We start from the raw sequence: 23,437 nt of genomic DNA on the forward strand, positions 1-23,437 counted from the left end.
ATATATGGGTCATGTTGCTAAGGGCATGTACTACGCGCTTTATGTAAACACCCATGCACACGGCTCTACACGTATTTCCAAGCTGTGAAATGTTCACTAACTATGAGCGATTAGCACGTATAGATCCTCTATTCATGATTGCACAGCCAAGTTAATCTGGCTTTTTCTGTTCTTTTGTTTCCAGCCTAGGAACGTTTACGGGAGGACGCCCGACTATATAGTTGCCCCGGACCACTGAATTTGGCCACATGGACGTTTGATCCACATGACAGTCAACAGAGGCTTACCCGTTGAGGGCACACCCAGTCCCCCCATCTAGGTGAGCATGGGTGGGGCTCCTTGCATGGCTCAGGGCTAGATTTGTAGTTCATTTTGGGTCGATATCTCCCCCTTTGACTAGGGCGTCATTGTTCTATGCTTTTCTTGTCCCTATGTCTGCAGACCAGGAGGTTATTTTCCCTTTACGCTGCCTCGGTGGCAGCAACTTTACTTCTGGAGGACCGTTTCTCTTTTTTCTAAGTAAGTTGAGGGCCCATTCAGCCCCTTTCTCCTCTCTTTTTCTACATATACACTGCTTTGGGGCGCTACGTGGCTTTTAGCCGTGGGTTCGGTCTTTTGGGGCACTCGACACACCGGTCTTTGGGCACAGGATCACCACACACAACCTTGTTGGGGATCTTATTTCATTGGTTGTTTTAATTTTCTCTTGCCCTTCACCGTTTTTAGGTGGAGGGTGCTCTCAATGTAGATATCACCACACTGGATAGGTGTTGGTTTTGTGTTTTTTTCTCTGTACACAGTAGTTTGGTGTTGCGTTGGTGGAGGTTTTTTCTTTTAGCCTCACGTTTCGATAATTTCATTTCTTCAGCAGCCGTTTTTATAGGCACTGATTTTACAACATGTTTTTTTATTCATTTGATAGTAAAGCTAAATCTTTATCACATCTACAGAGCTCCATCTCCTTTGGGGTCCTGACGAAGGCAGTATAACTGATGTCCTGCCGAAACGTCCTTTGCATCACTCTGTACCAACGAGTTATGCTATGTGGTTCAACATCGCCACTATGGACGTCGACCTGGGATGTGTATTTTTAGTCAAGTACAATTCTTGTCATGCATAATCAATTTTAGAATATGTATTAGGTGACACTATGTTTTGGAGGACTTCTGTGACTTATTAGCCAGATAGGGCCAGGAAGACAGTGGTTTGTGCCCTCTTTCCTCCATACTATAGAATTGTCTTTGTGTCACCTTTTGTTTCATGATTAAATCACTAAAATGCCATCAGATGTATATATACATCTCCCATATTGATATATGTATTCATGTGGCTTTTTTTATTTTTTTTAATATTTTTGTGTAAACGTAGGACCAATGGCCTATGTAATAAATTATTACTTTTTTGTACAAAATGACAAACACTGTGTATTATATTTTACATTCTGTGTGGTGATGAAAACAGCATATGGAATGGGGCCTAGTATGAGCTAAAACTTGGCCATCAAATTAGTTGCTGAATGGTTCATTCGGGGGACTCCCCTACATGTGTTCACCCAACAAGGCTGAAACATGTCTGGGGATGCTTGTGGTCTCGTGCAGAAGGGATGTGACCTAGCAGTTCGGGCTGGACTGCCCCTTTTGGGGTAAGACCAAGCCTGATTTGCATATGGTTTTTCGCCTTCTGTAATGGCTTGGCAGGCTGAAAAACGATGGTCTGGAGGGTTGCCCAGAGCTTTGCCCGTGGTTATGATTCATTCAAAACCTTCCAGTCATCAACTTTCTGTTTTGCTACAGAATGCTGCATGCAATGTGCACGTGACTACAGGGAAAGAGCATGCTGGGATTTCGATTTTCCTGACTTTTAGTCACTGGGAGCCACAGGGGTTTAGTTTTAGCTTGAACACGTTTGAGAATACATGAAGGTTTGGGAACCTGTGTGAATCACATACTTAATGTTGCTCTTTTGTCAGATAAATGCAATATTAAGCAATTTGCTTAAAACAAAAAGCAGCACTCATTAACAGATTTGCTGATGCTAGTTTCAAGCAATATTTCTATCTAGAAGAGGATGGGTAATTAGCATGTGGCTCTTGGCCAAAACAGACATGTATTGTGAAATAAAGGGTTTTTAAAGATATTTTTATTGGTTCTAGACAATAGTTCAGATCACATTACAAGCATTACATGCACTTAAGCTGATATTATTCTGCAAATGACTAAGAGTACGAGAACAAGCCCAAATGCATACAGGCATGTTATAAGAAACAGTATTGTGGAGAAGTTTTAAAAATAGTTTTCTAGCTAAGAGCTGCGGTCACACTAAAAGTGTTTGTGGTGCAGCTAAATCTGACACTGTTTTGTCAATTATTAGACCAGTGTTGATTTAGCAAGAATTGGGAACGTTAATGTCAATAGCAGTGAGAATGTATTAATACAACACAAATTATATGTTGCGCAAGAAGATATTTAGGTAAACTAAAATATATGTTTTTAATAAATAGTTTAAATATGATCAAGCAGTGTTTGTGAGACTTCCATGCCAGTTGTCAATTTAAAGAGTGACATTATGTCATAAGAATTTCTACTAAAGTGCTGCTGGCCAGTATGTTAGCAAACGTAGACTAATGATTCATTTAATAAGTTCCACTTACATACATGGTAAGGTTGAAGGTCAAATGGATGTTATTACAAACCATGTTGTAAACAAATGCATACTTTTGAGTTTGCAAACATAATGACCTCTCTTTTTTATGTTTGGCATGCAAGCAAAGATTTGGTGTCGCACTGGTTTGTGGTGATTTAAAGAAACAGGTTTAAATCTGACCTAGTCACTGCAGATCCAGATTTCTGCTGACTGCTGTACCACAATAATGTCTGCATCCACAACAATCTGATGGGGGTAGGGGAGCGGTGTAAAAAAGAAAGAATCTTTAGAACTCCGCTCCAACTGTGTGACATTATCCATTGTATAATGTTGAACCAATGGTGTAGAGGTGCACTCTAATTCGACAATTTGAGGTTGTAATTTGGGTAGTTTTGATTCTTCAATCATAGTTTAGGTGCTCCCGTGTGGGTCTCGGCCACAAGAGCTATATGGCATATAACAATAGAATGGTCCACCGTAGAAAAACGGAGGGTTAACGCGGGGCACACTTTCGTCTGACTAATGTCAGTTGTGGTCGTTCATTTATACTCAAGATAAATTTAATCTAATTAAATTAAAGATGTTTACACAAAAAAGCACTCTTGAAATTAATTTGCCAATGTATTTTTCAAAAATCGTATTCATTTAGCATTGAGATCAAATTATATTAATGAATTGGATATAAAACTTTGCAGTCAACACTTAATACAGAAATAATTTCAGCCTGTGTTTCAGATTTTTTCACATAGAGAAGTAAAATAAATCTTCATTACATTTTCAACATAAATCAATGTCTTGCAAGTTATCTACTTGTACAACGTGTTTCGGGACTAGCCCTTCATCAGGTACATTTATAGTTCAATTCTGTAAATAAATAAAATAAATAAATGTCAGTTTGGATTCTATTCACTAATTATGAATTTTAGTAACTAAATTGAATTTCAAACAGCAATGGACTGACCTGTGTCCTTTATATGTCCAGTCATTGGAACAACTTAAAGAAAAGGTAACTGTCTGTATGGCGATCCCAAGTTCAATAATTTAGTGAATTCACACCTGAATAAATGATATATAATGATTTGTCATTTATTGACTTTTCTTGTGTCGAACCGTGAGAGGGACCCAGTTGCTAATACAGCACTGGGACCCACTCCACAGTGATCTCATTTAGATTTTTGGTGGCAAAAATGTCTGTTTACTCACCGCTTCCTCAGTGATTTTGGGCTCCAGGGTGTTTGTTTTCAAGGAGCGTATTCGTGACTCGTTGGCTATTACTGTCTTGGATTCTTATTCAAGCAGTGTCATTTTTAGATTGATGCCTCCGTGTTATTTCCCATCTGTTGGACAGTAATTACATGTTTTCTTCTTAGTACCTTATCTGAATGATTACATCTGTTGTCATTACTTCTAGATTATGTCCTTCAAGGGTCGCGTTTGCCTTTCGATCAACATTTACGATTTTAGGGCTGTGTTGCCTTCGAGCTGTCTGTGGAGGTACTTGACGTGCTCACGTGTTGCTTTCCTCCGTTTCCGATCCTGTGTTTGTTACGGCTGTTCACCAAGTCGAGTGATCGCTTCCATTCACAATTTGGATCAGGCGCGGAAGTTCGCTCCCTGTATTATTTTCGTCGTCGTTTCCACGGCAACAGTGATGGTTTCTGGGAAGTGAAATATTATGTTTCATTTCTTAGTTCTTACGGGCGCCATCTTGGAGTGGCATTTTGCACGATGGTATTTAATGTAATCACGGATCGATTTGTGTATTAGCTGATCTTTAAAATTGTATAGTTCCATTTACGTATTTTCATTTTGAATGTTTCGACCATCACATCCTGAAATTTAAATTTAGGTATTGTACGTTTGTGTTTGTTTTCAAGATTTTATAACGTAGTTTTGAGATATTGTTTATGTCTAGAAATTGAGGCATATCTTGTTGGGATGCAAGAAATTGCATTTTGTATTGTCAGGATCAAGATACATTAGCCGTACTAATCACGTCTTGTTTCCTTTGATTGAAGTTCAATCAACTTCCTGCTTGCTGTTACTTTTGTATGAGTACCATTTCTCAAAAGGATTTGCCTTATACCTATTTAGAGGATGGTAACATATATCTTGTGTTTATTCAAAGATGACAACTCATATCCTAATCTACATTCATTCCTGTTGGATGCATGGAGTTCAGTCGGTCAATCCAGAATAATTCTCGTTGTAACAGCAATTTTGCCATATTTCCTCCTCTTCTTGGTAATGTCACATGTTCTAAGATAATAAATATCATTTGAGCTATGGTGTGTGTCTCTTTTAAAAAGTGCTGAGCTACATGTGATCGGTCATTCTTAAGTCTGATATTTGATTTATGCTCCGACCAACGAGTCTTTGTCTTTCTTGTTGTCATTCCCACGTAAAAGATTCCACAAGGACATTTTATCCAGTAGATGATGTTCTTAGTATCACAATTTGATGTGTGTCTTAGTTTTATCCGATATCCTTTGTGTGGGTGGTTGATGTATTCACCGTTAATCAAATTATTACAATTATTGCAGTTATTGCAAGTGAGAGTTCCCTTATATGTTGAATTTGTAGTTTATTTTGCCAAAAAATCTGCTCTGATTAAGTTGTCTCGTATCGATCTGCTTTTACTATAAGCAAATAGTGGTGGAGTGGGGAATAGTTTTGCCAAAGTTGGATCCAATTTCTGAATTTTCCAATGTTTTTCCACGATATTCCGTATTGCTGTGCAATAATACGGGGAGCGAAATTCCGCGCCCTATCCAAATTGTGAATGGAAGCGATCACTCGACTTGGTGAACAGCCGTAACAAACACGGGATCGGAAACTGAGGAAAGCAACACACGAGCACGTCAAGTACCTCCACAGACGGCAGGAAGACAACACAGCCCTAAAATCGTAAGTGTTGATCGAAAGGCAAACGCGAACCTTGAAAGACATATTCTAGAAGTAATGACAACAGATGTAATCATTCAGACAAGGTACTAAGAAGAAAACATGTAATTACTGTCCAACAGATGGGAAATAACACGGAGGCATCAATCTAAAAACGACACTGCTTGAATAAGAATCCAAGACAGTAATAGCCAACGAGTCACGAATACGATCCTTGAAAACAAACACCCTGGAGCCCAAAATCACTGTGGAAGGGGTGATTAAACAGACGTTTTTGCCACCAAAAACCTAAATGAGATCACCGTGGAGTAGGACCCAATGCTCTATTAGCAACAGGGTCCCACTCACGGTTCGACACAAGAAAAGTCAATAAATGACAAATCATTATATATCATTTATTCAGGTGTGAATTCACTAAACTATTGAACTTGGGATCGCCATACAGACAGTTACCTTCCCTTTAAGTTGTTCCAATGAATGGATATATAAAGGACACAGGTCAGTCCATTGCTGTTTGAAATTCAATTTAGTTACTAAAATTCATAAAGAGTGAATAGAATCCAAACTGACATTTATTTATTTCATTTATTTACAGATTTGAACTATAAATGTACTTGATGAAGGGATAGTCCCGAAACACGTTGTACAAACAGATAACTTGGAAGACATTGATTTATTTTGAAAATGAAATGAAGATTTATTTTACTTTTCTATGTGAAAAAATCAGAAACACAGGCTGAAATTATTTCTGTATAAAGTGTTGACTGCAAAATTGTATAACCAATTCATTAATATAATTTTATCTCACTGCTAAATGAATACGATTTTTGAAAAATACATTGGCAAATTAATTTTAAGAGTGCTTTTTTGCGTAAACATCTTTAATTTAATTAGATTAAACTTTTCTTGAGTGTAAATGAACGACCACAAGTCACATTAGTCAGACGAAAGTGTGCCCCGCGTTAGCCCACCGTTTTTCTATGGTGGACCATATCCATTGTATACCCTGGACTACTTTCTTCCTCAGCCCATAAACATCACCCTTTTCAATCCCACCTTTCCCCTTTCTGATAGCAACCCAATCCTAAAAGAGTGGGTTCTGCAAGCTCTCTCGCCGGCAAACCTAACACTTGTGAACCCTTCTTCATCACTGCCAACATCTGACATGACATCACAATTTACCTGTCTGGTTGCATGAACATGACTCCCATGCCATTTCCTCTGAAGCTCTTCCACTCTCTAAATACCCTGTAAGGACACAACGACTTCTGACTAGACTGTAATACAACCCATGCCCCTTTTCCAATCTTGTTCGTTTTTGACAAGTTCAGAAAATGTCTCAAACCTTCCCCATCCTTCGATGCATCTGCTCAGGACAAACCTAGCATCTTCCCCTTCCAAAGGGCCTCTGATTTCATAAATGCCCCTAAACAACCACAAAAACACAACCCAAACAGCCACTACCTCCTCTGACATACCAAAAACCTCTGCCAGCAAACTGAAAATAACCCTATAGAACGGTATTGTAGTCCCCATCCTAGACCTAGATAACCTGCCTCTCTCCGTAGCCCACCCCAGCAGCATCCTCCTCTCCATCTGCCTAACTGATGGTTCATAAACCGTTAATCTGTTTTCCAAAGAAATCTATCCCCGCCACCATTCTTGCAATCGCAGTAGGGGACAAATCCTTCCTTATCATCCCTGGAATAAATGACACAACATCCTCGGTGTGACAGGTCAACTCTCCAAGTGCCCTGTGCCCCCTCCTTTCTTCGCTACTTACAAATTCCAACCGCGCTACCTGATATGCCCAAATAGTCGACAGAGAGATGCATCGCTCAATCAGTTGTAACTCGCTCATTGTTCCAATTGCCAATTGGCATGCAGTATCCGCATTAGTTTGTTGTTTGTACCTGGGGCCAAACCACAAAACCTCTGCTGCTGCAAATGAGACAGTGAATCAACAATAGTGTTATCAAACAACGGAACATGCATAGCCTGAAATACGTTATTCTCCAGACACCCCAACACAAATGACCTCAACATTGACAATAACTTCATGTCCCATGCAGATTGCCTGCTTGCGACCAGCACCACTGCCATGTCGTCCACATGTGTCTTCACCAGCCTCTTGCCCCACAGAAATAAAGCCAACACCAGTGGATAAAGCTCCAGGAACACAATGCTAACCCAAAGCTGCCCCGCCAACTGCAACTTGCTCACTATGTCCCATTCAAAAATAGTTTTAGGGCTCCTACACCAGCAGCATCCAATGGAATTTGCAACAGCCAATCCCCCGGCACTCATGGAAGCCACATACACATCCAATATAGTGCTTCATGAAAACCTGCCACATAAGTAGGTTCTCCTTCACCATCTGTGACAGCGTGATACTGTGGCGTGGAAATCTAATTCCTTTCATCCTCCTTGCTATGTGCCTACAGAAGGTCTTACAAAAAAGGCAGCAGACACCCCTTGCTAGAAAGAACAAGGCATGATAACCTGTTCTGTGGTTTTACCCACTTAGAGAGTCTGCAGCCATCACTTTTTGCTCACTGTACTTTTCACAACGGAGGAATAACCATTTGCATATCTGTCTTTGTCCCGCCCACAAGGGTAGACAAGCACCGAAATGCCTGGCAAACCTCCTTTGGACAAGAGTGTCAACAGCAACCTTAGACACATGTTTCGGGCTAGTCGGGCCTCATTAGTGAGGTGGAGCTGTGCCTCTCTGAGCACAGTGAGCAAGAGGTCCACATCTGGGTTCCCTCAGGTAACAGAACGTCATACCTGGAGCTATCACGTTACATGCAACATTCAAGTGCCTTAACAACTTCTAATCTTCCCTCTGTTCAAACTTCCCTTTTTGCCAACAACGCATCAGTTCCTCTACCTTCAACACAGCCAACCTACAACACATAGCTAGTGAATCCTATTTGATCCCTAGAAGGTCAATCCGGTGGACACTAGTCTTTTCCTGTGCTAGTGTGACCCCCAAATAACATGTAGCAATCTTCACACTTCTGTTCATTATATGAATGCCCCACTGTCAAAACATCATCCATGCAGTACAGCATCTTACCAGTACACATGTTGAACTCTAACTACAACAGCAAAAAGTTGATGAAATGCTAAAAAAGAATGCATGACACCATGAACATAGCCCAGCCCACAAAAAGTGCCCCCAAACTGCATTGCTAGCAACCAAAAGTGCAGGGGATGAAAGGATATGTTTTCGACTAATTTCACCATCAGAGCCCTTACTAAAAAAAGTTATTGACCAACACAACAGTCTGATCATTGTTCGACTGGACCACCCAAACTCCTCTTCATCGGTGTAACAGTTCAATAAAAGGCCTTCAGTTAATGACAAATGATAAATCAGGTGAAACTCCTCCGGCCCCCTTTTGGGCATCACCCCAAATGGGGAAATCATCAGTTTTCAAAATAGGGGCTGGCCAGCCTTCCTTTCTCAACCTCCTGGAGGATCTTCCTCTCCACTACTCCCAGGTGCCCATTTGGCATCCTCAAGTGCTCCATCCATCTCCTCACCATGGGAACTTTATATTCTATCATGAAGCCATTCTGAAAACCCTCCCCAGCACCCTGCCCCTCACCCTATTGATATACAACTGTAGTGTCTCCCTCAGTCAGTTCACCTTAACAGACATCAGACCTATTTGGCAACCTCTTCTCCTATCATTGAACACTGCCCACACACCTGCCACCATTCGAAATTGCATGACACCATTGGCACAACCACATACTGAAGGGCATCATATGTGTTCATTTTAAAAAAGCACATGCAAGGAGTCAGAAAACATTTGACCTCCAAATGTGTCCTTGGTAGTTATTTTGAGCCCTTTTCATTTCCCTTTTTTCGTGTGAAAGCCGGGGATTTCTATTTATATTCTGCAATCAAATCTGGATCCAGTACTGTCAGTTACCAACCACATTAAATTAGAGGACCTAGCATTTGAGAAATGTAGTACATAAAATCACAGACATGACAATAGGCCAGCGATGGCCACCACTACATCAACAAGCTTAAATGGTTAGAGAAATAACAGCTACAAAATTATCAAAATGGTGGGAGTTCACTACATTGGAGAAATACGTGGAAACCAAAATGAATCCAAGAGGACTGCATATTCTAAATTTCCCAATCGATGAAGAAGAAAACAGTGGAATTGGAGTTATGGAATGGAGCAGAATGCATCCAACATATGCCACAAACTCTAATTAAATATGCCAAGATCAGACATGAGCAATTAACAAGGGACAATTCAATTTCGACAGATAAATCAATGAAAGAGATCAGAACATGGTTAAATCCTTTTTAGGTAAATTAACTGAAAAAATGCACAGTCACCGAGATGAAATTCGACAATGGAAAATCATAAAATATCAAAGAGACTGTGATGATTACAAAAGTGGTAGAATCTACACTTTCGCCTAGAAGCATGATTCCCTCTATAAGACTCTCATTCTTGCTACATTTGGTAATAATGCATTCTTAACTCCTGAATCATCGAATATCAGCTCCGCAGAAGAAGAAAATACACCAGAATCCACAAACAACATGGTTAAACAGGAATTATTTAAGAAGAAATGAGGACGATTTACAATGAAAGAGAAAAACAAAAAGATCCCCAAAAAGAAAGAAATCTGGGGCCATGCTAGGCAGGCAAAAGAGGCATCAGGAACATAGGCAGAGCAAGAGGACAGTATTCTCGGGGAAACACCAAACCCAAATGTGAAGACAGTGCAAGAAACAGTTTTAACAGACACAATGAAATGCCAAGAAATAGTTCCAACACGTACATCTAAAACCAACATGGTCATTAACTTGATCCATATATACCTCTTGACGAAAGGACAAATACACTACTTGAAATAGGACAATCTTTGGTTCCAGACCATAATCTTGATTTAGTGGACACTTTAATTGATCTTTTTAATTTCTGTACACTACTACAATTACAAAAGCATTTTGCCCATGGAGATAATACAGTTTCTACAACTCCAAGCAATGTACAGACTCTTAGTATTAGAAAGGCAGAAGTGTTGAAATGTCTTATGGAGTTGGATAATTATTCCAAATCGATGCAAGCTACTATGGAACCTTGATATGATATGATATGATATGGCCTTTATAATGCGCCTATACACAAGTGTATCAAGGCGCAACGAGGCAAGGGAGGGGAAACAGAGGGAATACAGAGACAGCGATCATACTAGGCCAGGTGACATTGAGATCGCACAAGTGCAGGGGAGGGGGAAATGGGAAAAGTGCAGGGGGAAAGGGGAGGGGGCAGTGCGGTACGTAGGATAACAGTAAAATAAAGACAATAAATAAAAGTGTGGCCAGCTGTTGGCAAGTGCAAGGGTAAGTGCTGTTGGGTGTCCTGACCCACGTTTAAGCTATCATGCCACAACATTTGGTGCTGTGGGCTTAGAAAATTCAAGATGGCGGAAAACCCACATGTGCGCCGAAATCCAGGAAAGCTGCGCAGTTTGTGCGCACACCAAAATGGTTGCCTCACTTGCCACCCACCAGTGCGAGAATGAAAGGCCGGGTTGCCATGAGGGAAATGGGTTGCCAAAGGAAAAACAGTAGCGCCGGTTAGCTTCAAAGCGCTTTAAAATCACCATTGGACTACCCGCACAGTAGTCTGAAACCATTGGGAATGGCAATGCTGATTGCCAAATGCAACCTAGAATTGTTGGGAATTCATTTTCTTAAATCCCAAAAATGGGTGCAGTACCAGTACTCACCACTATCCAAAAGCCGGCAGTTTAAAACCACCCTGTGTTTCTCTGAAGGCAGGCTCAAACTGTCTATTTTAAACATTGCAACACATCTAAAAACTCACTGGACACCAGCAGACATTTGGTAGAATGAAGTGTTGTGTGCCTACAAAATCTGGGAAATGAAGAGCCCAGAACAATGCTTATAACAAAACTGGCTGAGCTATGGAGTCAGCAGTTTAAGTTGCACTGGATTTAAAGACACTAAAATCGAAAATGTTTAGATTAAATGAGTGACCTATGTTTGGTGTCACATGCCTTTGTAACTGTTGAAATGTCATAGTTTTGCACTTAGAATCAGCATTCTAGCTGCATATGTAAAAATGTTTAGTTTTATTTGAATGCAGAAACTGGGGAACAGAAATGACAGCTTAAAGAGATTCCAATTTGCCTGGCAACTACCCCCATCAGGAGTGAAACTTGAGTCACAGCTGTGTTCCCAGGCCTAGCTGCCCTTTTGCTGCTCACACTAAGGATATGCCATCTATCTGATAATTGAATTACCTGTGCTCTGCAGGAAAGTGAACAAAGCCCTGTCCTGGCTCAGGCAAAGGTTTTATTGGCAGGAGTCGTAAATGGTCGTAAAAAGTGGCTTCCTCCTGAGGAAAGGGGAGGGGCACTGCCTGTGAGAGCAAGCTGGCTTGGCAGAACTGGAAAAACCAGTATTTCTACCTTGTGCTGAGAGGAAACCACACCCCTTTGGAGCCAGAACATAACTCTAAAAAGATGGATCATTCATAGAGCGGACATGTGAAAATTTTATAAATGATACCATAATTCTTGTGATTTTTCTGCCCACATTTTAAGAGGTTTTTCGACCCGGTGGCGTGTTCAGGGGGGTTTTAGCGGAAAAGTGGATATTACTCTAAATGTATGCATGTTAAAAATCTGAAACTTCATCAGTTAATGTCCATACTCCCCGCGCACATGTATGTAAAGTTGGGTCAATGTCAGAAATTGAAAAATCAGTTAAAAAGTCAATTATCTGCCATTTCTGAATGCAAGCTCTTAGAAACAGCAGATTTGGACAGAGACATGGCTAAATTCAGCCACACCATGTATATGTAATTTCAAACAACTGTGTAACTCTGAAATATGTCTTTTATTATCAAATATAGAATGTGTGCAATCTGACAGAGGAGTGTCCTATCTGCAAGCCATAAAATGACATCCCTCTGACTCACAGTTCATTCCCCAATCAAATGATAAATGGAAGTTTGACCAATTAGAAGCTGGGAGAGAGGTAGGGTCAGTGATGCTAGAACACACCCACATTCTAAACACATAAAAGCAGACAGACAGGACAGATAGGGACCTTCAATTCCATCTGCAGCGGGACGCTCTGCCGGAAAAATCCATACTTTACCTCCATCAAACCTCCAGAGAGCCAAACTAGAGACTTCAATCTATCCAGAACTAGAGACCCAGACCAGAGAACCAGAGAGAGCTGACCCAGATCACTGTGAAGTGCAGAGACCAGAGGCGAATTTAAAACCCTGACCAGATCCGTGATGAGGCCCATTTCACTCAAGAATATAGTGTGAGTACCTAGAAAACTGTGCAGAACCAATCTCCTAGTTAAAATAATATAATTCAATCTATTTAATCTAAGTAGAACTGCCTCCTAACTGTCACCTGTCATTTGTAAAGCTGTCACTTGTCATTTCCTAGTTGCAAGCTGCACTTGTCTTTTTGAACTTTAAAATTTCAAATCTGAAAAACGACCTTCACAAAATCGCTCATATCTCCGCAACCGTTTGTGCTAGAGACTTGCAGTAACTTTCATTTTGAAGCTGAGATCCTAGGCTTTCCTAGGACCTCAAAACGATAGAGATAGTCCTTGTGGTTCCTCTGTAATAGCGCTCGGCGCATCCGCGAATTTTACCGCGATTTGCAAATTTCTTCACGTGTAAAAAGACAGCAGTTTTGCCTTCCATTTGCCAGAAATTCGTTTAACCTGCTAACTATCCCTGCATCATTGCTAGTGTGAGCCTGGACTAATATTAACTAGATACCACTCACCCTGAACCTCTGAAAGGGAATTAAAAGCATTTCCAGCATATTTCTCATCCATTGCTAGCACATATCAAAGCATTTTGCCTGTGTTTTCAAAACTCCTATCTGTTTTCTGTAGTGTAAGCTTGCTGGGGTGAACTGATTTACATTGATTGCATTTCTGAGAACTGTGTGTTTTCCTTCCATTTCCTTGCCTTGCATCAAGGGGGGGAGGGGATTGCCAGAGAAAAGTGATTACATTGTTTGGTTGAAATCATATTGAGTATTTTCTGTACTGCATTCATTGAATATTGCATCCACCTGAGCTTACATAAAGCATCCTCTACCACATTATACTTTTGTTCCTATTTACCAGTGTGCTACCTTATCCATTTCATGTCAACTCATTAGTGATTATAAGAAGTGTGCTAGTGCCAGATTCTCCGTGGTTGATCTTTATCATATCAGATTAAGTGTGCTATTCAATTATTAATTTATTATAAAGTGTGATATATATATATTTTAAATTATCAAATAAACCTTTTAACTTGCAAAACAGAACTACTTCTTGGCTCAGTGGGGTCAGGAGGATTCCAAGAGAGGGGTGTTATATAGGGGTAGTCATCCAGAACGCATGCACTGGACATAAAGATATATCAATAAGGGTTTTCATTCAGTATTATAGACTAGGCGTTGACTTAGCTGTGGTGTTGAATTGAATCCTCTTACAAATTGGGGGCTCGAGCCGGACGTTTGGGTTAGATTTACCATTTGTGCAGATTAATACAGCTTGCCAGCTGACCAGATACACATATCCGGTCGGATCACCACGCTGTGTTACGCTGTAAAGCACTCCTCAAAAGGGACACTCCAAGAAAAGTTCTGTTCTGCAAAAATAAAATACAAACTTCTGTAAGTCAGGACAGAGACCAATCTCTAGAATGACGACCTTAGTAGACATGAAAATAGCCAGAGAGCACCTCTTGCATAAGCTATTTGTGAGAGGTGAATGGACCGAACAGGGCCAGGATGCGTGGTTGCAGGCCATCACACAACAGGTCACTGAAACAGGGTCAGATATATATAGAGATCAGGGTCCCTTACATGTGGCCCTGAGTGAACTATATATGGCTCCTAAAGCCAAAGATGAACACAATAAGATTGCCAGGATAGCAGCATACCTGTACCTATATATGGGAGACATGCAGGATAGATGTGCTGAAAGCCAAAATCTGGCAAATAGGCAACAGATGGCATTACAGAAGGCCCAATCTGATCTGGACTCTTCTGAGCAGAGGCTGCAGAGGAGCCAGGAGTCAGAAGATGATAGTAGGCAGCACATCATTAAAATAAAGAAGGATATGGATGTGCTGCAACAGGAAAAGGTAGAACAGAATACCAGATTTCTGGCCTTGCAGAAGGAATACCAAGAAGGTTTGGACTCCCTACTGCAAAACCAGAAAAAGCTGGAGCAACAACTGGACTTCAACAGGGTATGTGCTGAGCAGGTAGTCACCCTGCAAGGCCACCTAGATAGAGTGAAGGCAGAGAGCAACAAACTAATTCTGAAAGACCTGGATACCCAGGCAGAGTTTGATCAGGAGCGCCAGAATGCTGGTGCCTTCCAAAGGCAAAGGGACGACCTGGCGGCACAGATGCAGGCTCTTAGTCAGGAAAGGGATACCTTAGGCCAGGAAGTCTGCCATTTAAAAAGAAAAATGGAAGAAAATCACCTGGCCCACCAGGGACTGGGTGACCTCCAAAAAGAACACCAGAACTTGCTAGAGCACACCAGGAGGGTGGAGGATGCTCTAGCAAGAAAGGAGCAGGCCAATAGGGACACAGCTCAGGAGGTAACCCTCCTGCAGCAAAGACTGGCCCAGTTCTCCAGGACCAACCAGGAAGCACAGAGGGAAAATGAGGCCCTCTGTCAACACAATGATAGGCTCCAACAACAGGTAGCGATGCAGGAGAGACTGATAGAGTCGAGTAAGGCCTTAACAGAGGAACTGAAAGCACAAATGCAGGCTCTTGCATTGCAACAGGGAGCAGGGGCGGATAGAGATGAGGTCCGCTGGGAAAGAGAGACTCCTGACCATAACCGCAGGAGCCCTAACACCAGGGGCCTTCATCTCCCCCAGTCCCTGGACTCTACCACCCCCATGTCCCCTGGCGCACATGAGCACAGGGCCGCAGGGTTGGCAGATTACTATCCAGCTAAGAGTATGGGGCTCATAGGCCAGTACCACTCAGGAATGGAGGGGTGGGCATCCGGGTATGGGCACCCAAGTACAGTACAGTTCAATGGGGAACCCCAGGAGAGTAGGCCCATTAAGGGCATCCTGAAAACCTCTGCCCAGTTAGGTCAGTGGAGGGGGTACCCATCAAATCCTGGCAGCAAGGAGGAATCTGAAGACTCCTCTGAACTGCGCAGGACACAGGAGACCAGGTCCCCACATTCTGCCAGCCATTCCCAGGCTCGCAGAATCCGGGAAAACCTGGAAGAACAGACGGGAACCTCTGGGAGCAGTGCCTCTGAGTCCGAGGAAGAATGGACAAGGGTTACCCGAACCAAAAAGGCCAATAAGGCAAAAAGGGCCTTGCTTAAGGACCCCTTAAAGCAGATTAAGGCGATCAGGAGCGTCATCACGCCTTACCATAAGAACGCTAAGTATTCTGTTTGGGAGCACTTAGAGTTGTTTGAACAAATGATGGAGACTTTCCATTTGAAGGACAGCCAAAGCTGTATTCAATATGTAAAGTGGACCTTCTCCCCGGAATACTCCAGTTTCTTTGCGGGGCTGGAGGACCAAAATCATTTAAGATGGTCCACCTATAAGGCGGCCATCTTGAAACATTTTTCTGTTCACAGAAATCCTCAAGAGGCTCGCAAGGCAGCCTACAATTTGCAATGTGGGGAGGATCAGGCCCCACAAGAATTTGTGCAGGAGTTAAAGCGTGCTTTTGCACAGACCACAAGAAGGGTGCGCACGGATAGCAGGGAATTTATAAATACGTTTTTCCATGCCTTGCCCAAATATATCATGACCCAGCTCGTGAGGGATTTTCACGAGAAAAGATCTTTAGACTGGGTCATTGAACAGGCTACCCGGATCTATGAGGTGCAGAAACCGGTAGATAGCAAAAGTAATGCCCAGAAAAACCCCAAAGCCAACACCACCCCTGCTGCTGCCAAGGTGGCAGAGGTAAAGGTCACCCCCGTTTTAGATTTGGAGATGGGGGGGCCTAAAAACCTACCTGCACCTAATAATGCTAGGCCCAGAAGGTCCTCGGGCCAGTCACAGACAGGGAGCCAGGGAGGCAGCCCCACAAATGGGGTCCCTCGCTCTCCTGATTATGTAAGTCCCCGTTACAAGGGAAATCGACCCATCCTGGGTTATGTGTGGACTCCTCCAGCCCAAGGGGGGGGATCCAGCCAAGCACCTAACCCAGGGAACTTCCCTCCAAACTTCCCACAGGAGGGCAGAAATTTACCAAACCCTGGGCAGAACTTTTTCCCCAGATATCCACCCGACTTTCAGCCCCAAAACCATCCATCCTTCTTTCCCCAATTCCCTGAGCCCAGACCACTGAATCCGGGAGAGGGGAGGCCAAGGGTGGAGGGGTACCCAAATCTTCCCAACCCGGGGTATTACCAGAGGAGGGACAGCTACCCTTCCCGGGATCAGCCCAGGGGAGAAAACAGGGCCCCATATCAGCCTGAGCGGGTTTCCCAGTTAGAGCGCCAGGTTCAAAACATGGCGCGGGATCTGGGTCACATACTGAGGGCTCAGCAGAACCCTCAGATGGGCGTGCCGGCGCAGAACGCACCCAACTCTGGACCTGGTGCTCCAGAACAATGACGGGGGCAGCACCCCGATAACTCACCGGTTCCCAGGGAGGAGGCACAAAGGGAAGGGGGGTGTAAAGCCTTGGAGGAAGCTTCCTTCCTCACTTGTAAACAGCCCCTGGAAACCCAGGAACCGGAAACAAAATCTCTTGCCCCTGAAAGTCTGCCTCCTAAGGAGCAGAGGGGGGGTAGGAGAAACAAAAGACCCAAACAGACTCAGTTTGAGGAGGAGGTACAGATCTTCCAATTTGAGGGAGAGGGATCCTCAGAGGATCCTGGGAAAAGGATCTTCTCCTTCAGAGAGGGGGGAACTCCTCCCAAAGAAAAATGGGTCCTTAGGGATGAAAATCCAGACTGGGGAGATGTGGAGACTGAGCTACCGCCGCCCACCATCTCATCCCAGAACCAACAGCAAGAAAATCCCCGGGTTCAAACCCATACTGGGGACTGCCTCCAAAAAGGGGGGGGCGGCCCGGAACCGGAGCCAGGGGAACCCACAATGGCTCTGATCTCCAGTTGCCAACTTTTTCTTTCAGATTCCCAGGACTCTCCACAGAATTCTGCCCAAATCTCTTCGCTAGCAATGTCCAAAACCAGAAAATTAGCCCACCAGTTGTCCAAAAATGTACATTATCTGTGCCCCCTTGAGGAGAAGGAGGGAAGATATTATGCCCCGGTACAAGTACAGGGACAGGGTACAATTTTGGCACTGGTGGACACTGGATCTCAAGCTACCCTTCTGTCCAGAAGGGCCTTTGATGAACTGAATGCAGGAAGGGGAGAGAATTACCAAATTCCTCTCACCTCACTTCCTGGACAACTCCAGAACTTTGACGGGAAGGAAATTCCCGTTGAGGGGACTGCAGATTTGGACATTAAAATTGGGCGACACAAGTTGAAACACCCAGTCATAGTTGTGACTCCAGAGGGCACCCCTTGTTTACTAGGGAATGACCTCCTGAGAAGGTTGTCACCCCTAATAGATTGTGTAAACAAGGTCCTCTGGACCCAGAGTAGCCGACCAATAAAATTAAAACAGAGTGTCAACCATGTTAGTTTAAACGGCACATGCCACATGGTTGAACAAAAATCTGACCAAGTAGAATTTCACTTCCAGAACAACCAGATTCCAGACGTGACAGTAATAGCAGTAGGACAACAGACTGGTGATGGGGGGTCCTCTCTGTTTCTGAAAATCAACCTTCCTTCCAGTTTAAGGTGGTATTCCACGCTGGAAGGAAACACTCTGAAATTCTATACTAATCCACAATCAGAAACTCCCACTCCTATAGTCCAGAAAGATGTGAAATCAGCTCAGAGCCTGGCTGATATTCAGCAAATTGGAGAGCAGTTGTTCATCCCGGTTCAGTTAAATGATGGGAAGGACTCTGTTCTCGCTCGAGTGTGTGTGAACAACGGTAAGAGCTTCATCAGCGAAGCCATGTTCCGCCAACTCCCAAAAGATCCAGCCATTCCCACCTTCAAACTGATAGACAAATGGGAAATGGACCTGGAAGCACCTAATTCCAAACATCTCCTGCTAAGCAGGTGTATGCTCAAAATCTCCATTGGCAACAAGAGCATAGTCCACAATTGTTGGGTCGTGCGAGACGTCCCTGCCGCCTTTTACTTAGGCAGTGACATTCTCAATCGCTTTGCCATTAGTTTGGACCTAATAAACTTCAAAGCTTGGTCCCGATTAGCGGATAATCCCATGGGCTTTGATGATCCAGAAAAAGCATTTAGGTCAGCTCAATTGCTACCTTATGCAGTTGAAATTCAGGTTAAAGAGGAAGTCACCATCCCAGAAAGGACCCGACAATTCTCCCTGGAAGTGAGAGTTAAAAGGGGACAAGAATTGAAAAACCCTGATGCTTACATACATCTAAATGCTTCTCTCCAACAGCAAGGGTTGGGGGTAAACCCAACACCATTAGTCAACATAGAACATGACACCATTCCAATAGAGGTGGATAACAGCGACTTAAAGAGTATTACTCTAGCCGCAGGCACCATTATTGGAATGGCGGTTGATGACCGACATTTCTCCATTGATCTTAGAAATGAACTGTTAGGACCAATCCCCAAGGACTGTTTTGACAGTGACAGTGATGACAACGCAACACCAGACAGGATTTTTACCCGGCATGGGGGGAACTTCCTGGTGTACACTTCCTGCCCGTATGGTAAGGAAGATGTGACGTGTGACTTCAGGAGGGATGAGGTGATTTTCCAGGTTCATGAAGGCTGCCTTTCCCACCTGAAGCCTCCGGTCCAAATCAGCACTCTGACGAGGGACTTCTCCACCCAGCTGGAGGAGGCCGCAGAGATAGCCAAACCAGAAGTCTTTCCAGGCTTCAGGCAGATGGTGGAAGAGAGAGTCAATCTAGCTGATGCCTGTGTGACTCTGTAACAAAAGCAAAAGTTGAAACAAGTTTTCTTGGATTTCCAAGATCTCTTTGCGGTAGACTCATATGACTGTGGTCGCACCGACATCCACACAACCACAATCCCCACGGACCCTGGCATGACTCCTGTGTTTGTGAAGCAATATCGCTTGCCTCTCGCATCAATGGAGTCCCTTACTGAAATAATTAAGAACCTTGAGTCCCGGGGAATAATCCGTCCAGTCCACAGCACCTTCAATAATCCGGTGCTGGGAATATTGAAGCCAAACGGCCAGTGGAGACTCTGCGCCGACCTCAGGGAGCTCAACAAACGGGTCCATACTTCCCGATGGCCTCTGCCCTACATTGACCAAGGGCTGGCCCAGATCCAGGGGTCACAGGTATTCACTGCAATAGACCTGACCAATGGATACTGGACTGTGCCTGTCAGTAGGGAGGACCAATACAAGCTGGCTTTTACCTTTGGGGGACAGCAGTACACATGGACCCGGACTCCCTTCGGATACCTCAACTCCGGCAATGAATTCAACATTTTCCTACATAAGGCCATGCCCGACCTGGGTGCGAGGGGTAACCTGGCTTATGTAGATGATGTCCTCATCAAATGTTCATCTGTGGAGGAACACATAGCGGAGATCCGTTATGTTCTGACACAGTTGAGGGCCGCCGGAGCAAAACTTTCCTTTCAGAAAGCACAGTGGTGTAGAACCTGTGTTAATTTCTTGGGGCATGAGATTACTCCTCAGGGTCTCTGTCCCCAGGAAAAGAAAGTGGAAGCACTTCAGAAACTGAAAGACCCCACAACTCTGCGAGAACTAAGGAGCCTCCTTGGACTGACTAATTACAGCAGGAAGTTCATTGAGGGCTACGCAGAGATCACCAGACCCCTGATTCATCTCCTGAAGGGGGGGGGTCAAGTGGGAATGGGGTCCAGAACAAGCCGAGGCGGTAAAACAACTCAAAAGAAGCCTCTCACAAGCGCCTTGCCTAGTTTACCCTGTCCGAAACAAAGAGTTCTTCCTGGAGACAGGGTTCTCTAATACGTGCTTGACGGCAGTATTATACCAAAAGCATGACAAGGTCAATAAAGTAATCTCCTATGCGAGCAAAACTTTATCCTCTGTGGAGGAAAAATTCAACGATTGTGAGAAGGCACTCCTGGCAACGGTGTGGGCATTGAAGAATTACCGCCCATTTATCCAGGGGGAACACATCATAGTGGAGACTCCACACCAGCCTCTGCAATATCTCCAAAGTGACAGAATCCGGGCCGGAAATGTGAGTAATTCCCGAATTACTTCCTGGATTCTGTCAATGCAAGGCTTTCCTGTGGAGGTCAGATATGGCCAAAACAAGAAGAGTCCCCTCGCGCAAGGTCTGGCTGACTTGCATGATTGTGCCAGAGAAAACTGTCTCGAGGACGAAAGTCTAAAAATAAAGGACAACATGGAGGCATACCTTAATTCCCCACACAAAGTCTTTGAAGAAGACAAGTGTGAGGGAATGCCCACTGTCTATGTGGATGGATGCTCTTACCATGTTGACAACGACGGGGAGAAAGAACTGGTGGCTGGCGTAGGGAATGCATGGGTGAATGAGTCCCCAGAACCCTCCGCTGGATACAAAATTGGTCCCCGAAGTAGTCAGGTGGCAGAATTGATGGCTGTGCATCAGGCCATCCTCACTGCTGTCCAGCATCAACTCCACGAACTGGTCATAATCACAGATTCGGATTATGTACGGAACGGGTTCGTGGAGCACCTGGTTAATTGGAAAACCAGAGGCATGTTATGTGCTAACAACAAACCCTTGAAACATGGGAAGTTGATCCAAAACATTGATGATCTGGTCACATCGAATGGGATGACCATCTATTGGAAGAAGATTAAGGGTCATTCCAAAGTAGAGGGACCAGACAAAACTGGAAATGACTTAGCTGATCAGCTGGCCAAAACCGGGGCCATCCAAGGGGATCTAATTGAGATTGAGTCCCTGTTGGGGGAAATCCAGGTCACTGCCATCACTAGGTCCCAGACAAATGCTCACAACGACCTTTCAATTGCACAATGGAGTAAGGAGACCCCTGATGCTGATTTGATTACTGCTCAGAAGGGGGATCCAATAATTGGTAAATTTTACCAGCACCTTGAGGACCCTGAGAACTTTCCCCTGACGGATACCGATTACATTGGGAAAGAGGACCTAAGAGTGTTGATGAAATGTCCAAAAATGTTCCGGATCCAAGACGGTTTGCTGGTAAGGAAATCCAAAGCTGGCCACGATCAGTGGGTGGTTCCTACCTCATTCCGAAGCCTGATGTTAAGTCACGCCCATGATGCGGCCACCGCCGGTCATAGGGGGTTTCACACAACACTGGAAATCTTAAGAGAGGTTGCATACTGGCCACACATGGGCCAGGACCTCAACCAATATTTGAAGGGTTGTCTTGTGTGTGCACAATTTCAGCCGACATCCCTCACACACCGGGCACCTTTACAAAAGCGAGGGATGACACTGCCATGGTCAGATTTACAAATCGACTTTGTAGGCCCTGTGATTCGCTCGGCTAGGGGGAATAAGTACATGTTGACTGTGACATGCTTGTTTACCAAGTGGGTGGAATGTCTCCCAGCCCCAAACTGCAAGGCAGAAACTGCAGCTGCCTTGATGATTAACCACATCTTTTCCCGTTTTGGTCTACCTCAAAGGATTGAGTCAGACAGAGGTAGCCACTTCACCAGTGAAGTAATGACAAAGATGTGGGAGATACTGGGGGTCAAAAGGAAGTTGCATATTGCTTATCGGCCAGCTTCTTCTGGGGCAGTAGAGAGATATAACCGAACCATTGTGAGCATATTAAAGAAGTTTGTGGCAGATTCTGGGCCAAGTTGGGATATCCGATTACCTCTGGTCCTAATGGCTATCAGATCTACCCCTTCATCTGCAACCAAAATGTCACCATTTGAGTTGATGACTGGGCGCAAGATGGTGCTTCCTCAGCATTTGCTCTATCGGACCCAAGAGCAGACACTGATAAATGCCTCCACTACTCATGAGTATGTGGAGAATTTAAGGAAACACCTCCAACATGCTTTTGCTTACGCTCAGCGGAATCTAGAAAGATCAGCTGATAGCATGAAGACCCATTATGACCTGAAAACTTCCAGGAAGGAATATCAGGTGGGAGACCGGGTCTATCTATACAACTTCCAAAGGAACCAGGCCAAGCAGCGCAAATTTTTGCCTACATGGAAGGGACCCTTTGAGATCGTCGATAAGATCTCCCCTGTGGCCTACAAGATCCGCATCCCCAAAGGCGGTTCGGCAGAGGGGGAAGACAAGTGGGTCCACATAAACCAGTTGAAATGTTGCCATCCCAGGCACACTCTGCAACAACTGGAGGAATCCTCTGGAATCCTAGCGGGTACTGTCTCAGACTAATTCCGTTCCAATCATAAAACATACCACATCTAGTCTCTAAAATATTGTGATTTGCATGAAACTGTCTCTTAGTTATACTGTTTTTATTTTTTCAAAATACGAATGTAATGTTTCGTCATGATGAAATGCATATGCTGTCCCACCCTCTCAACAGTGGTGGAAAAACGTCTATGAGTAGGTATTGCCGCTCTTCCTTTGTCGCCCTAGGAGAAAGAAAACCTGAAGACGGGCCAAGGAGGATGATCCGGAGACCGGGAACGAAGATCCAATGGGCCCAGTGGACCGCCCAATACTCCCATCAGGACTGGCGAGGAGAACCGATCGATCAGTACCGGATGGAGAAGAAGATGCTGAACTGTGCCATCTACAGAAGAGGAAGAAGATT

This window comes from Ambystoma mexicanum, chromosome 1p (assembly GCF_040938575.1).
Source record: "Ambystoma mexicanum isolate Mex_15411 chromosome 1p, UKY_AmexF1_1, whole genome shotgun sequence".
NCBI lineage: Eukaryota > Metazoa > Chordata > Amphibia > Caudata > Ambystomatidae > Ambystoma > Ambystoma mexicanum.